This window comes from Danio rerio, chromosome 13 (genome assembly GCF_049306965.1).
Source record: "Danio rerio strain Tuebingen ecotype United States chromosome 13, GRCz12tu, whole genome shotgun sequence".
NCBI classification, from domain to species: Eukaryota; Metazoa; Chordata; class Actinopteri; order Cypriniformes; family Danionidae; genus Danio; species Danio rerio.
In genome coordinates this window covers 44,604,166-44,620,321 of record NC_133188.1, presented here as the reverse complement: position 1 = coordinate 44,620,321, position 16,156 = coordinate 44,604,166, and the positions used below count along the sequence as shown (strand labels likewise).

General features: G+C 35.6%; 1 long non-coding RNA gene across 2 annotated transcripts in view; it reads left to right on the top strand.

Moving 5' to 3' along the window:
• The window catches only part of LOC141377057 (uncharacterized), a 98,793-nt gene that overhangs the window by 15,670 nt on the left and 66,967 nt on the right, over positions 1–16,156 (top strand). For both annotated transcript variants that reach the window (XR_012388912.1, XR_012388913.1), the window contains exon 2: positions 8,619–8,746. This is a non-coding gene — a long non-coding RNA (uncharacterized lncRNA). The remainder of the gene's footprint in view (positions 1–8,618; positions 8,747–16,156) is intronic.

Here is a 16,156-nt window from a genome sequence, read left to right as displayed (position 1 = left end):
CGTGTTATACAACTGCAGGCGTAGGAGAGGAATGGAGTATGTAATTTGAGAGATGGAGTTAAAAGATACATTTTTGCAGCATCACTACTTTAGTCTTCATGCATTTTTTAGTTTTATTTTATTTATTTTTTTGAAAAATGTGCTTCTTAATGTATTATCTTATTACAATAATGCTACCTTTAGTCAAATAAAAATAGATTATTTTGCACCTTTTTTAAAAATGTATTATAAATGTATTTCGATGAAGTTAAAGCGTGCTTGCTGAATAACACCATAAACTTTTTTCTTTTGATTACTTAAATGTGAAATCTGTAAATATAAAACATAATTGATGTCTATGATTTTAAAAGCCTTTTATTTTAATTATTCATTTATTTTCTCATCAGGAATGTTGTCGTGGGAGCTGGATATAATGTAACTTGTTATTTTAATAGTTTTACCAAAGATGGGTTGCGGCTGGAAGGGCATCCGCTGCGTAAAAACTTGCTGGAAAAGTTGGCGGTTCATTCCGCTGTGGCGACCCCGGATTAATAAAGGGACTAAGCCGACCAGAAAATGAATTAATGAACCTAATTGTATATTTAACTACACTGAAAAAAAATTTGTTTGCTTGTTTAAACTACTTATTTAAAATGAGTTCAATAAACACAATTTCTAAGGATTTATGGGGACAACTTAATTGTTTTATGTTTAATCCAAATAAATTTATAAAAGATTGTGAACTTTGTCTTGGAATAATATAAAGAATGTGGAACCCAGCATTTTTTTTTTTACAGTGCAAGTTAAACAGTCAGTGCACTAAGAAATGAAAATGTACTCACCATTTGGTCCTCTTTTAGTTATTTTATAAGATAGTTTAAGCAATATTGAAAACTGGTAGCAATAGGGAAATAAATATTTTGGAAATCAAAGACATGAACTGTCAGATAGCTCTTTGCAACTCTCGCATGGTCACTCACAGAAGCTCAGTATATTGAAGGGAACTCTATACTCTCAGTGAATGCCATATTTTGGATGACACATTAAACCAAGGTCCTGACTCTCTGTGGTCATTCAAAATCCCAGCATGTCCTTTGAAAAAGAATAGGGGTTTAACCCCTACTCTTTGGCCAAATTTGCCCACTGGCCTCTGTCCATCATGACCTTCTTAAGCCTGCTTATTTAACGTGTCCGCCAGTTCACTTGATGTGATGTCATTGCAGTGTTTGCGGAGGTTTGCTTTGGGTGCAGGCGACATTATTTCGGCTGGCGGAGCACATGATATTTTTTGAGATTCGAGTGAACATTTTGCCCGCCGCCATGTTTGAGTTGAGTTGAATATGACTCACTTTAAAGAGATTTTTTCTGAAATGGGTACACCTCTGTACAGGCATCTTTATGATCAGTCTATGCGTGATCATAGTGATAACTAAATGACCAATAATTCTTGGCTAGAAAAATTGCAACAGTGGGAAAGGAGGAGCAAAGAAGTTTTTGTTAAAAGGTTTGAAAAAACCTGAGATAAGTTTGTTAAAGCCAAAAGAGGCCATGGCAAGAGTGGAGACCCAGGTACACAATTACAGAAATCTGTTTTCCACCATTTATAGGTTTAACACTGGTGTATAAATTACAGCTTTGAATTTAAAAACAATGTATAGTTACAAAACTATAATTAAAGAACAAATTATTTCTATGATAACTGGAAAGGAATATTTAAACCAATTGGTTTATAATATACTCATCCCGTTTTTCTAGGCTTTATTGGTGACAATAGTCAGGAATGTCGGACCGTTATTGCCTTTTTAGCATATAAGTAGAGGACAGAAACTAAGCAGACAGTAATGTTGAATTGTGGAGTGGGCTAAATCAAAAAAAAAAAAAAAGATTTGTAATTTTTATTTTTTTACTTTTAATCTTGCCATATATATATATATATATATATATATATATATATATATATATATATATATATATATATATATATATTTATTTATTTTATTTTATTTATTTATTTTTTTTTTTGTAGAGCAACCCATTTTCTCTTGTCATTGATATTTAACTTTAAGGTAGAACTGTCCGAGAAATGAACAAACGCAAAGTGATGCATTAAAGTTTGATTTAAAAAAAAATCATAAATGGTTTTAAAAATATTTATAATCAATAAAAAAATTTATTAAAATAATACAAATAATAATTTAAAAAGTCTAGAATGATATTAATGATATGATGTAGTTCCTACTTCTGTTTATCTGTCTGAATTTACAGTCAGTTTCTTTTGACCGCCCCCTGTCATTTTAAAGAATATCACAACGACGAACACATCAAGTATAAAAGCCTTGTCTGTTTTGTGAGGTGCCCGCGCAGTCAGCAGTGGTCTGCAACAAACGCCAGGCAAAAGTATAAATCAGCTTTAACCATCCCCATATCATAGTTGGCTTCTTTACTTTGTCTCTTCTCAACCAATCAGCTGGTGTGCGGTCTGGTGCAATAAGTCTGCACGTCATCCAGGTAGATGCTGGACACTGGTGGGGGATGAGGAGATTCCTCCAATGTCTAAAGAATAGAATAGTACATGTGTATTACATTTGTATTACAATAGTGTAAGGAATTATTATTAATACTTGAAATACATCTTGGGGGAAAAAAATAATAGAGGGCCAGATATAGACAGAATTTACATTTTTGAGTGAACAGTTTAAGAAAAAAACATAACCCTGATTTAATCAACAAAACGTTTCTTTTTCAGCAGATGCAACTTTCTGGTGACATTCTATAATTAGATTTTTGAAATGCAATAAATTCCCTCACCCAAAAAAGTCCAAATGACTTCACTTTTAATAAATGTCCCATCTGCGTTCGATTAATAAGTAAATTCATCATTCAATCTGTGAGAAAGCGTCTCTGTGGTCACACAACTGTCACCAGACTGTCTGTTTATTCCCCCTGCAGTTTTAACATCATAATAAAACACACGTTTACCATATTAAGGTTAACTGTCAAGGATATCCCTTATATTAAGAGTTTGAAGAAGCGGTAATTGAGCCGCAGAGGTGCAAAACACATGAAAGCACCAGAAGTCTTCCTGCTGGGTGTCTGTTTGGTCAGATTGTGTCTCCTGATTCATGTTCAGGATGTGTGTGCTGTAAGTATGTGTGATTATTATTACACAGCTGTCGTCCACATGATGCGATGATGGATGCCTATATGTGAGACTCTAATCCTGTCAGCATCTCTCTCTCTGTTTCTCAGCTAATATCTTATCGGTTCGTGACCCTGTGAGTCTTTTCAACATGTCTGCGTGCTCTTCTGTCTGTCTCTGTTCATCTCTGTCTGTCTCTGTCGCAGCTCAGATCCACGTGTGTCATGTCTGGGTGTGGGACGAGTGTCGTGGCCTGTTTTCATCCAGAGCAAATACTTCAGTGACGCTGGAATGTTTATTTTTATTTATATTTTACTCTCAATGTTGTACAGTCATCTCTTCTTTTTGAACTTGTGAAGTGACTCTGTTGTGCTTTCACACTTCGTAAATCAACATGACAGCTTTCACTAGCCATCCTCGAAAACTTGGCATTGGTAAAATTTCTATATAAAAACATCTCAAGGCATTTTATATATTTAAATTTGACACACTCAGAAAAAAAGTATATTTTGCTGCGTGTTTAAACTACTTATGTAGACACAATTCTTGAGATTTTTACATGGAAAATGTAATTGTTTAATGTTCAATGCACTTCAATATGTTAAGTTAATTTCATTGATCCAAACAATGCAAACACATAAAAAAACTAATTAAAAAATGCTTTAAATTTTCACAAAACGCAAAAAAAAAAAAAAAAAAAAATCATGCTGCTTTTTCTGACTACACACACAAATAAAAAACCTGCAGCGTTTTTTCACAATGCAAAAAAAAAAAAAAATACTGCATTTTCTCACAACACAAGCAAATTTTAAAAATGTGCTGCATTTTCTCACAACAGAAACAAATAAAACAACACACTGCCAAAGAGCATAGAGCATAGAATCTCCAAGAGGCGACACTAGTGCAATTTGGGAAAAAAAAAAAAAATTGAAACAGCCATTTTGGATTGAAAACTCCAATATAAAAACAGTATATTATAAGTCTGTAAAATAAACTATTAAAAGTGCTGATGATTGTGATAGTAAGTATTGTATTGACGTCTTTCAGGTTGTATCTCAGCTTTTAATGTGCTTTTTAAATAAATAAATAAAAAACAAAGCTGCTGCTTGCCATCACGACAGCAATAAGATCCAATGGACAGCCGATCGCTTTCACTCCAAAATGGCGGAATAAGGGGCTGTTGCTGGGCGTTGCTGTTGCAATGGAACGTTGTTTTGAGTGTCACCTCTTGGTCAGTCTAAGTTCTTTGAAGCAGCATTTTTTCACAACGCCAACAAATTTAAAAAAGGCGTTGCATTTGTTCACAACGCAAACAAATAAAAAAAACACGCTGCATTTTCTTACATCGCAAATAAATTTTTTAAAACACGCTGCATTTTCTCACAACACAAACAAATAAAAAAAACACACTGCATTTTCTTACGTCGCAAACAAATTTTAAAAGCACGCTGCATTTTCTCACAACACAAACAAATAAAAAAACATACTGCATTTTCTCACTACTCAAACCAATTTAAAAAACACGCTGCATTTTCTCACATCGCAAACAATTTATAAAAACCTGCTGCATTTTTCACAACACTTGTAAAAACATCGGAATACAATGGAAATGTTTCAAGAGAACCAAAAACGTGAGACACCGCTGTGCCGGGACTATTGTCAAATTGCTCAGTGCAGTTGTAGCTAATCTTTGAAAAGTTAGTTTTTGTTTTTTAAAATTTATTTTAACATTCTAATTCCACTGTCTTTTATATTTTAATAGCATAGATAAACATAACATTAATAGCCGGTCTGTCACATTTTAGAGTGCAAAAAAGAAAGTTGTTTCAGAGCAAGTAATTAAATCTTAATTTAATTTATCAATGAGAATGAACAAATTCAATTATTACAAATGGAGTCATTTCATTGAAGGATTTAACTGAACATTTTATAAATTGTTATGATGGCTTGACTGTATGGGCACTACTACTAAGTTGATGACATCCCATTTTGTGGGAGGGGCTTAAAACTCACATAGACGTCAAGGTGATTAGTTCTCGAATGGGCGTCTGTGGTGATTCAAGTCTTAAGGTAAAACATTTTAAATATCTGAATAAATAATGGTTATCAGTAAGGAAAATCCTGGGCTTTACTCCTCAGCTGTTATTAAAATTTTCAGTCCTCCATAATTGGTTATTCCATCATGGGAGCACTGCATTTACAGTTGTCTTAGCAGATTTCCCAGTTTGAGAAAGCATTCAGAAGCTGAACCCATGCCCGCTAATTAATTGGATCATTATTAAATGGTTACTTATTTATGATGCAATGACTAGGGCTATTTTCCATACTGACACTTTCCACAACTCGCAGAGAGCGCAGCTGAGAAGGAAAGATCTGCTTCTGATTACTTAAACGGAGCCGCTAAATCTCCACGCGGTGTGAGGCCAATTTGTGGTGGGTGAAAAGTGGAGCCTTTTTTTTTATGGAGTTGTAGACTCGACAGGTCCTATTATCACTTGGGAGAAAGGTGGTGGTCTTGTGGGATGATATTATGCCATTTTGGTAGTCTATATTATGCGTGTTGTATCGATGAATGAATGTATGTGTTTATGTATAACTGATTCAGAACAACATTTGAAACACTTTTTTCCCATTAGAAGTAAAGAGACAGCCGTTTGTTAACACAAGCTGAAGTTTCCGTCAGCACTCTGAGCAAGTCTGTGAGTCAGCATTCATAAAGTTCAGCTCAGTTAAACACGGCTCTCGGCACAGATAAATCAAAGATGGCTATCCACAGAGATGCTTCCAGGACAGGAATTATTGTTGTGGATTTTACCCAAAACATATAGTTGCGTGTTTTCTTATACTTCTCAGAAATCGGATAAAAAGACAGTTCTGTGAAGAATCTTTAGGGGGCAAATGTTGTAACCCTTTGTCTGTTTCAGCAGATGGATCTCAGAAAATAAAAATCAATAAGGCTGTTTAGTGACTTTAACAATTGAAACCTATTTATGATTATTATTTTGAAATATTACATAGTCAAGCCTAAAATTATTCAAACTCTGACTTAAAGTTACTTTTTTTAAACCACCATGCTTTTATGCCGGGAATGACACCGGCTTCTCCCTAAATAATAGATAATAATAATAATAATAATATTAATAATAAGATGATATACAAGAGGCGTCATTGTGGAAAATAATATTTCTCAGCTTTAATTAAATTTGAACAAAAACCTTAAGTCAGAATTGACCAGGGGAATAAATAATCTTAGGCTTGCAGACGTGTTGACTGTATATATTACACACTGTAAGGACATTTTACTATTTAAACCCAAAAATGACCTGTCTGTCAGTTGAAGAAGAGCCGGAGTCAGAGGTTCAATTAAAAAGAAACTTTACAGAAGATAGTTTGCAGTTTTATCAGCAGAAGCCAGCTTCAACACTGAGAGAACAGAATTGTTCAATGCAATGCAATATGCCCTGCCCATGCATACTTTCTATTAGAAATTGCTTCTTCAAAGAGGTGGTCCACTACGATATCATATTTTAAACTTCAGTTGATGTGTAATGTAGCGAACATAAACAACATCTCTGAATGTAATATGCTCAAAGTTCAATGCAAAGGGAGACATTGGCTTTTACAGCAAACAAGGTTTGGGCACTGCAAACAAATACATCCAGGCTAGTGAGATTACAAGGGCTTTACATGCATTCACCATGCGCACACACCCTGCGCAGTGAAGGGGCGTGGCCAGAGGCGCTATAATGTTATAGAAGAGAAAGCTAAAACGCCGTCCAAACACTGCTATTTCTACAGAGCAGAGAAAAGTGCCTACAGTTTAATTTTAATTATGTTCAAGAGAATTATACAAAATATGCAGTTAGCATTTGACAATGAAGAACTTCCAGAATCTCTCAGTTCCGTGCTGGATTTGGTTACAACTCCTCCAACTGAAGAAGCTGTGGATTTTGAGCCACAACCTGGAAGTATTTTAATTTGTTAAAATTGATGGATTAAATGCACAGTTTCTGTCAAGTTTGTTGTAGCGAGGACGTATACAAGGATGTAAACAAAGGGAAATGCTGTTAGGCATCACCAAATTTGGCACATTTAAACCCACAATCTTCACCAGCGCTGCAGTGTCTCTCTATGCGTCTATGCAGATACTTTTCGTGTGTTCTACATCTCAAAATACGAACTAGCAAGAAATTATGAGAACATTTTATTTTACTTACACATGCTTAATCCGAATATATGTGAAAGACACTTGTCAGATTTTTCATTTTAAAGAGTAGGCAGTGTGCCTGGTGTGCTTTTCTAACTCTGTTAACAGCTTCTCTGTTTACACAGCGCAAAAGCTCATGCTTGTAGGGGCATGACGTGTAGCCAATCCATGCACATTATGTTACCTGACCAATTAGAGCCCCTTTTGGGTGGGACTTCTAGAGGAACTAGGAAATATGACAGCCGTTTTCATGTTAGCTGAGTAGCTGTATATATTCAAAGTAAGATATATGAAAAAATAACATGATTTTCTACAAATGAAGCTTGAGAACACATTGTTTTGCATCTTATAAACACAACCAAGCCTTAAAAATACACTCTGGACCAGCCCTTTAAAGGCATAAATCCCAATATCTGTTTGGAAAAACATATTATTTACACTGCCAACGGGGTAAGCAAAATAATCTTATATCAAAAGGAAAAACAAAGTTATTTTGCCTGCCTTATTGTCAGATTATTTAGCTTGTTTTAAGGAAAAACTCACTTAATTTTGATATTATTTCCTAAAACAAGACAATATTTCTTTTTGCTAGAGATTGCTTCTTGATTTAAGATTTTTATTTTTTTTTAGATGTTTGAACTTGAAACAAGAGAAAAAAATCTGAAGAAAAGCATGTTTTTTTTTCTGTGTCTATTTGTTTCATGTACTTTTACCACAGATAGGTAGCATCACATTCTTGTTCTCTTTAACAACAATGAATGTTAAATTAAAGGACTGCAGTCAAGTGTTTAGAAGTGTATTTAGGTGAATCTGCGTATCATTTTCAGAGCCAATAGTGTGTGTGTGTGTGTGTGTGTGTGTGTGTGTTTGCCCCTGCATGTTGTTCTGCAGCGCTGCAAGGAGTCTCGGGTTGCGGCCGCTCTGTGGCGTCACAGGCAATGAAGCTGTAATTTGGCCGTCTTTGATGTGCCGTGTGCTGCATTACCTGTAGACTGCAGTCGTCTCTCGCTCTGTTCATTTATCTGTCTCTTCTCTTCTTCCTGTCATTCTTTCCAGCTCCTTCTTCCTCGGCAGACAGCAGTCTTTGATGTCCTCTGTGGCGTGACCTGTAAAGCGGCCTACTTCTCTGCTCTATCCATCTCTTTCCTGCTCCTCTGTTGCTCTTTTCTCATTTCTCGTAGCTTTGATGTTTTGTGTCATTACCTGGAGTTGTTTTAATTCACGTTGCTTCTGTCTGTCTGCTCCACACCACCTATAAGATGTAAAATGATGTGTAATTACTCTGTTTTGTAGGGCATAACGGAGACTGTGTGTGAGGGAGAGACAGAAAGATTAAGAAACAAAATGCCTCAGGGAGAAGTTTAGCGCTCTGAGGTTGATAGTTCATCGTTCAAAAGACTCCTGCACCAAAGGAAACTAAGGTGGGACATTTCAAATGAAATTAAATGTTTGGTAGCGTTGACATTTCAGCAAATCCCTGACTTATCCCTGTAAACCTTAAATATTTTACATATTAAGACACTGGTAAAGAAATTTCTCAGTCACTTAAAGAGACTAAGAGACTCTCCCTAGTGTAGTTTTAAACCTATAGGATATTCTAGGATATGTTGAACACAAAAGTAGATATGTGGAAAAAGGCTGGTGTTTGGAATTATTGACCTGAGTAGAAAGAAATTACCTTAAAACCAGCAGTCTTCAAAATAGCTTAACACAAAGTGTTCAGCATTAAAAAGAAACTCAAATATGTGAGTAAAGGATTACAGAAATAACATTTTTGGGTGAACTATCTCGTTAAAGGAACACTTGCAAAAAAAAAAATAAACAAATTTTATAACTTAATTGGAGTTAAACAGTTTACTTTTACCATTTATGAATACATTCAGCTTAGCTTAGCATAAATCATTGAATCGGATTAGACCATTAGCATCTTGCTCAAAAACAACTTCAAAACCATTTTATATACTCTCATTCTGGTATAACAATAAAGGAACTTTGGTGCAGTGCCATAGCTACAGCAGGCACATTGATCTTCTGCAGTGCTGGAAATAGTCCCAGGTATAAGTAACTATGTAACAGGGCTGCATAATATCATTATTATGTTCCTTTATTATTAAACCAAACTAAATTATAGTCCCTAGCCATATCTATCTTGAAAAGTGCTCTGATGAAAAACTTTTAATTTTCCATCAAACTTGTTACACAATGTACTGTTGAAGTTGGAATTATTAAACCCCTTGAATTATTAGCCCCCATTTATTTTTTCCCCAATTTCTGTTTAACAGAGAGATTATTTTCAACACATTTCTAATCATAATAGTTTTAATAACTCATATCTAATAACTTTTATTTTCTTTGCCATGATGACAGTAAATACTATTTGACTAGATATTTTTTAGGCAATTCTATACAGCTTAAAGTGACATTTAAAGGCTTAACTAGGTTAATTAGGTTAACTTGGCAAGTTAGGGTAATTAGGCAAGTTATTGTATAACGATGGTTTGTTCTGTAGACTATCGAAAAAATATAGCTTAAAAGAGCTAATTGTTCTGACCCTAAAATGATTTTTAAAAAATTCAAAACTTGATTTTTTTAGCTTTCTTTCTAGCCTAAATAACACAAATAAGACTTTCACCTGAAGTAAAAATATTATCTGACATGCTGTGATTTTTTTTTTTTGTTTTTTTTTTTGCTCTGTTAAACATCATTTGGAAAATTTTTAAAAAGAAAAAAAAATCAAAAGGGGTTTATTAATTCTGATTTCAACTGTAAATACAGAAGTGTCAAGCTTTAAATATAGAAAATTATTGAAATGTGCTAATGGTCTGATCTGATTCAATGATTTATGCTAAGCTAAGCTGAAAGCGCTCCTGTCAGATGCAGAAATTAGCTAAATGGATTAAAATATAAAACCCAACTGTTCAACGCCTAGAAGATTAATAAAATGAGCCTATTTTTTTAAGTGTTCCTTTAACATCCATCATCATTGTTATCTATTTCCATAGCACCTTATAAAATGCAAATTGTCCAAGCAGATTTACCAAAAAAAACTTTGTTTACTACTATGTTTACAACTTAGCCTACTTTGTTTTTGTTAGTTTAATGATGATTCAGTTTAGTAAGGCAGCTTTGCTGATCCCAACTAAGCAAGCCAAAGGTGACTGGCAGGGAACAAAAACTCCGCCAATTGACTGTAATGGAGAACAAACCTTGGCTCAATTGGGGATCGGTCTTCCTCTGACAAAATATGATGTAAAATGGCCTTTATCCCAACCTTTGACCTCTAAGCGCTGCACAACAAGACTCACCGATGACCTCAGCCCAATTTCAAAGCACACAAAGACCCAAACAAACAGCAGAGCGTTAATTTCCATGGCTCCATCATCACATGGAGATGAGGTCACCTGTTTCTGTACAATGAACAAGTTTATGACTAACTTGCATCATATATGACTTTCATTCGGCCCCTATTCCAGGCATACATCATTAAGGTGACTCTTCAAGTGTGTTCAATATTATTTAAACCAGAGAGTGTGTGTGTGTGTTTGAGCATGGTTCATGGATTCCAGACATAGCTAATCTGTTGTCTTCCTCTGAGTCACCTGAATATTTGAGACTCCACTCCCCCTTCTCGTCTGAGAAAGGGGAGTGGAGCAAATGACAGAGTCAAGAGGAAACTATTGTGAGGAAAGGGTCTGTGTTGCCGTCATGCTGTTGACCAGCCTATCATCCACAGTGAATTTCACATCTCCGAGGCTTAATCTTTGTAAAGAATTCCTGCGAGTGATTTTAGGTCACAATCTGAAATGGTTCGTCTTGCACAATCAAGTTCGGACGAGTCAGTTAGCTGTTGGCTAATTTAAAAGAAACCGCACAATTCATAGTTTGTTGTGGTTACATTTGTGATTTATTTAAATCAGTGGTTCTCAAATTGTGGTACGTGTACCACTAGTGGTACGCAGGCTTCCTTCGAGTTGTACACGGAGGAATGAAATATGTCATGTACATGCTACACATATTTAAAAAAATGATCAAAAAATGATGTATATAATATGTCATATATGACATATAGCCTATATTTCTGATGTAATCTGCCACATTTTTTAACTGTGCAGAGTTGTAGCTGCTTTACTGGGCCTACTGCGCTACTGTATTTCAATACTGCTCATTTTGGTGGTACTTGGAGAGACAATTTTTTTCTGAGATGGTACTTGATGAAATCGTTTGAGAACCACTGATTTAAATCATTATATTTTACTCCAGTACCATGTATTTTTCGAGTGAGTAAAAAGTCATTTATTATTATTAAAATGTTCAAAGTATTCCATTGAGGAAACTTTGACAGCACATTGAAATCCTGATTTGATTCCAAATCAATCTGATTCCTACAATGACCACATCTGTAGAAAAAGTATTGATTGCATTATTTAAAGTCAGTTTACAAGACTAATTTAAAAAAAATCTTTCTTCGGAATTTCCATTTTTTTATTTTATTATGTTTTTATTAAAGAAATAGCTGAAGCTACGGATTAAAGGTAATCGTTTTTTTTTTTTGTTTTGTTTTTAAGTAAGAGTCTCACATACATCTAGGGGCAATACTGTCAATATAGGGAAAATATAGTGTTATACTAAGAAAATATGGAGCGGGGTTATCATTGTTATAATCTCACTAGGAAATATTTGGACGCTCCTGAGGCCATGCATATTACTGATCCCATGAGTATGTGAGATGTCACAGTCTGGGTTTTCTTCCTATTGGCCTGTTATTCACTGGGATTTTACACTCATCAGATCTACATGAGAATAAGGAAACAATGATGTTTAAGACCCTTGCTATTGTCATTACCATGTACTGAACTAGTATAGTTTATTACACCTAGGTCAATCCAGATTGTCATTCTATAGCACCTTTTAAATTGGATGCTCTGTGATGAAGTGCAGGATGTTCTTTGGATCATGCTCAAATCACGATAATTAGGTTATGTCCATATGTTGACAATGAAAAATGTTGTATTCAGGGGAAAAAAAAAAAACATACTATGTTTCCATCCAAAGATGTGAATTAAATGTATGCACAAAACTATCACTCAAATGACGTGCGAATAAAGCAGCGTTTCCATCCACTGAGTCAAAGAGAACAAAATCGTCACTTCCTGATTAACTTGCTCCAAATATCAAAAGTAAAAACAAAATATACTGCTGTAGGAGAAGCAGTGTGAATCTTTTCCTTTATTTAAGAAATTACTTAATTATGCCGACACGCAATGAACGCGTGGTGTCGCTGTTCTGGAGGTAATTAATAATATAATAACACTAATACTGAAATGGTTAGGCGTTTCAGAATGACCAAAACAACATTTCAGATGCTTTACAATGGAGAAACCAGCAGGCTGAGCATATTCACACACATTGTTATCATCACATGATCTCGTATAACAAAATCACATGACTTTTAATAATGCACATTTGTTCGGTAAAAGTGTTTCCATCGTAATTTATGTGCATTTCTTATTATTAAATAAAATGTTAATCCTACACAGTTATGCACATGTTTTTTATGCGCATTTTCAAAATTGATGCGCATCTTGGCATTTCCATCAATTGTTTTTCATGCGCATATCCAAAATGCGCATAAAAATAGGTGGATGAAAACGGCGCTGTAGACAGTACACATTCAGTACTGCTTTCTTTATTTTTTCAGTACTGCTTTCTTTAGTTTCTTTACACCCCACTGGACGTTTAGTGTACCTAAACTTAGGGTTGCACAATATATCGTTTTAGCTTCGATATTGAAAACAGTTTTTCATTTGCTTGTTTGCTTTTTATTTAAGGCTTTTGACTGTAAGATTTCAAGCACATTTAAGTGAAGTTTATTTATAAACTAATTTAAAGACGATCGTGTGCTAATTATTTACCACGGCAAGTCCCACATCAGCTATCTTTTGATTTACCAATCTAATGACACACATAAATAACCAGATTTCCTTACCTTAGTCGTCTTCGTCTTGAAGAATCACCCCATTAACTTTGACTCCTCACCCTTTTTCCTAGCATAGGAAACCATGGCTCTTTCCTAGCATAGACCTTCTTGCAGTGAGGCACAGTGACTAACACTGTTGCCTCACTGCAAGAAGGTCGCTGGGTCAGATGGCATTTCTGTGTGGAGTTTACATGTTCTCCCTATGCTCGCGAGGGTTTACCCCATGTACCCCAAAATTTGGATTAAAAAATAATAATAAAATTGCAGTTTGTTTTTTATTCACGACGAAGACTATGCAATCTTATTAATTCACATTCCATTATTCAATTTCTGTAGCTGAATACAGTTAGAATCTCCAGAAAATGCTGTCTGTCATTTATTTAAAACATCTTTTTTTTTTTTTTATTAACCGTCTTACGAAATCATCCCAATTAATTAAAAATAGTGAATTCTTTCCAAATGGAGTAATTCAAGTCTTCTAGTGAACTTTTATTATTGCAATATATTCATTCATTCATTTTCTTGTCAGCTTAGTCCCTTTATTAATACAGGGTCGCCACAACGGAATAATTGGCCAACTTATCCAGCACGTTTTTACGCAGCGGATGCCCTTCCAGCTGCAACCCATCTTTGGGAAACATCCACACACACTCATACACTCTGGACAATTTAGCCTACCTAATTCACCTGTACCGCATGTCTTTGGACTGTGGGGGAAACCGGAGCACCTGGAGGAAACCCACGCGAACGCAGGGAGAACATCCAAACTCCACACAGAAATGCCAACCGAGCCAAGGTTCGAACCAGCAACCCAGCGACCTTCTTTCTGTGAGGCGACAGTACTACCTACTGTGCCACTGCATCGCCCTATTGCAATATATGTCGCAGAAAAAATAAATAATGCAGCCCTACTTAAAACCATAAATATCTTTGACTGCCTTTAGTTTGGGGTTGAACTTGAATTGTTCACTGCACCCTGGATATTTTTTTATTTTTGTGTGTGTGTGTGTGTGTGTTATTGCAAACCTCTCTGTCAGACTTTCATCTCTGCCTCTTTGCAGTTCCTTCATATTTCCTCTTCTCTTCTCTTCTCTCTCTCTCTCTCTCTCTCTCTCTCTCTCTCTCTCTCTCTCTCTGATGCGGATGGTGCCGGAGGGTCTGTCTGGAGGCCTCGTGATGCCACACAGACTGAGGGGAGAGTTTCCGCTGTGGCGTTTGCGCTCTGAATCTGTAGGAAAGCCTCCACTGCTCGCGTCTTTATGACTGTAGTTAAATGTCCACCAAATGATCTCTCAGCCAGTAAAAATAGCTTTATGAAGATGTCTGGAGAAAGGCTTGGGCTTTTGAACGTAGTATTTTTGAGTGCCTGTCATTGCGTGAATCAGTTGTTTGTCCCTGAAATGCTGAACCATTTATCTCCTAACTTTGTTTATGTTGCATGTTTCGATGGAAGAATTTTTGGGCCAGAAACAATGAGTCACAAAGTGCCGTACAGGAAAAGTAAACAATGTAGATTAACATATAGTCCAAGTGAAAGTTCTACAAAAATATATAACCAGCCATACAACCATGTTGTTAATTAAAATCTTATCCAAAAAGACGTCTTTTAATTGTTTTTTGAGTTCTCAATGTTTAAATCAATGCCGTGATTGCATTGTGTGCTGCACTATATAATGGTATATTGTAGTATATTAACAATGAATACGTTTACATGGACATCAGTAATCAAATTATTTGCTTTAATCTAATTAAGAGAATAATAAGTCTAAGGTGTTTACATGAGTTGCTTTTTGAGTGTTACTTTCATGATCCCGTTTTACATGTTATAGCACATAATTCGATTAACGTCATTGTGTCACCGCACTATTTGCATTTCCTCCGGAGTTTCATGTAATTTCGGATGTTTCAAACGAAATATTAGATGCAACTATAAACTGCTGGAAGTGTTGTTTTAATAAAAGTTCATACCGCATGCTGAATAGAAGAAAAAAAAAACTCCGCGTTTCATAGTGCAGGTGTCTTTTTTCTGCATTGACTGGGAAGGTGTAGAGAGTGTCAAACAGCCCTGTGTGTGTGTGTGTGTGTGTGTGTGTGTGTGTGTGTGTGTGTGTGTGTGTGTGTGTGTGTGTGTGTGTGTGTGTGTGTGTGTGTGTGTGTGTACTATCCTGTTGCAAAACGCTGTGAAAAGTCTTACATGACGATAATAATTCAATTAAGGTGTTTACATGTCTGTAATGCACTTCAATAATGCGACTACAATCAGCATACTCCACACGTCTTAATTTGATTTCTCTTTAGTTCGATTATGACCTTAATCTGATTAAATTAATCAAAAATTGCTGTTTACGTGATTAACTTCTAATCAGAGTATTGTCTTAATCGCATTAAAATCGAATTATTGGCGTCCATGTAAACCTAGTCACTGTGTAATATGAATTTAAATAATCCTTTGTTCATTAGTTGATTGACACTTGCTGCATTAAACAATCTGTCATGAGACAGCAGTTTAACATACAGCAGTTTTGCAGTTTCTTCAATCCATTTTCTTGTCAGAATTCTGCCACCTACCTGCGTCAGTTGCGTCGCTTCACTCCCATTCATGAATTCGCTCATGGGTCATCATGGCATAGTGCAGCATGCATGGGATGCACACTCTAGAATCTCGCCGGAAGTAGTAAGTCGTCCGGGTACTTCTCACATACTGATTATCGAATTCTATGAATTCGGACATACTACTCAGCTCGGATACTGATTTCAGCGTACTGTATAGTATGGAAGTATGCGGTTTCAGACGCATCTAAACTCGCGCTTTCCACTTCAAGCTGCTTTCCTGTTCTACTTTGCTGGCATTTTA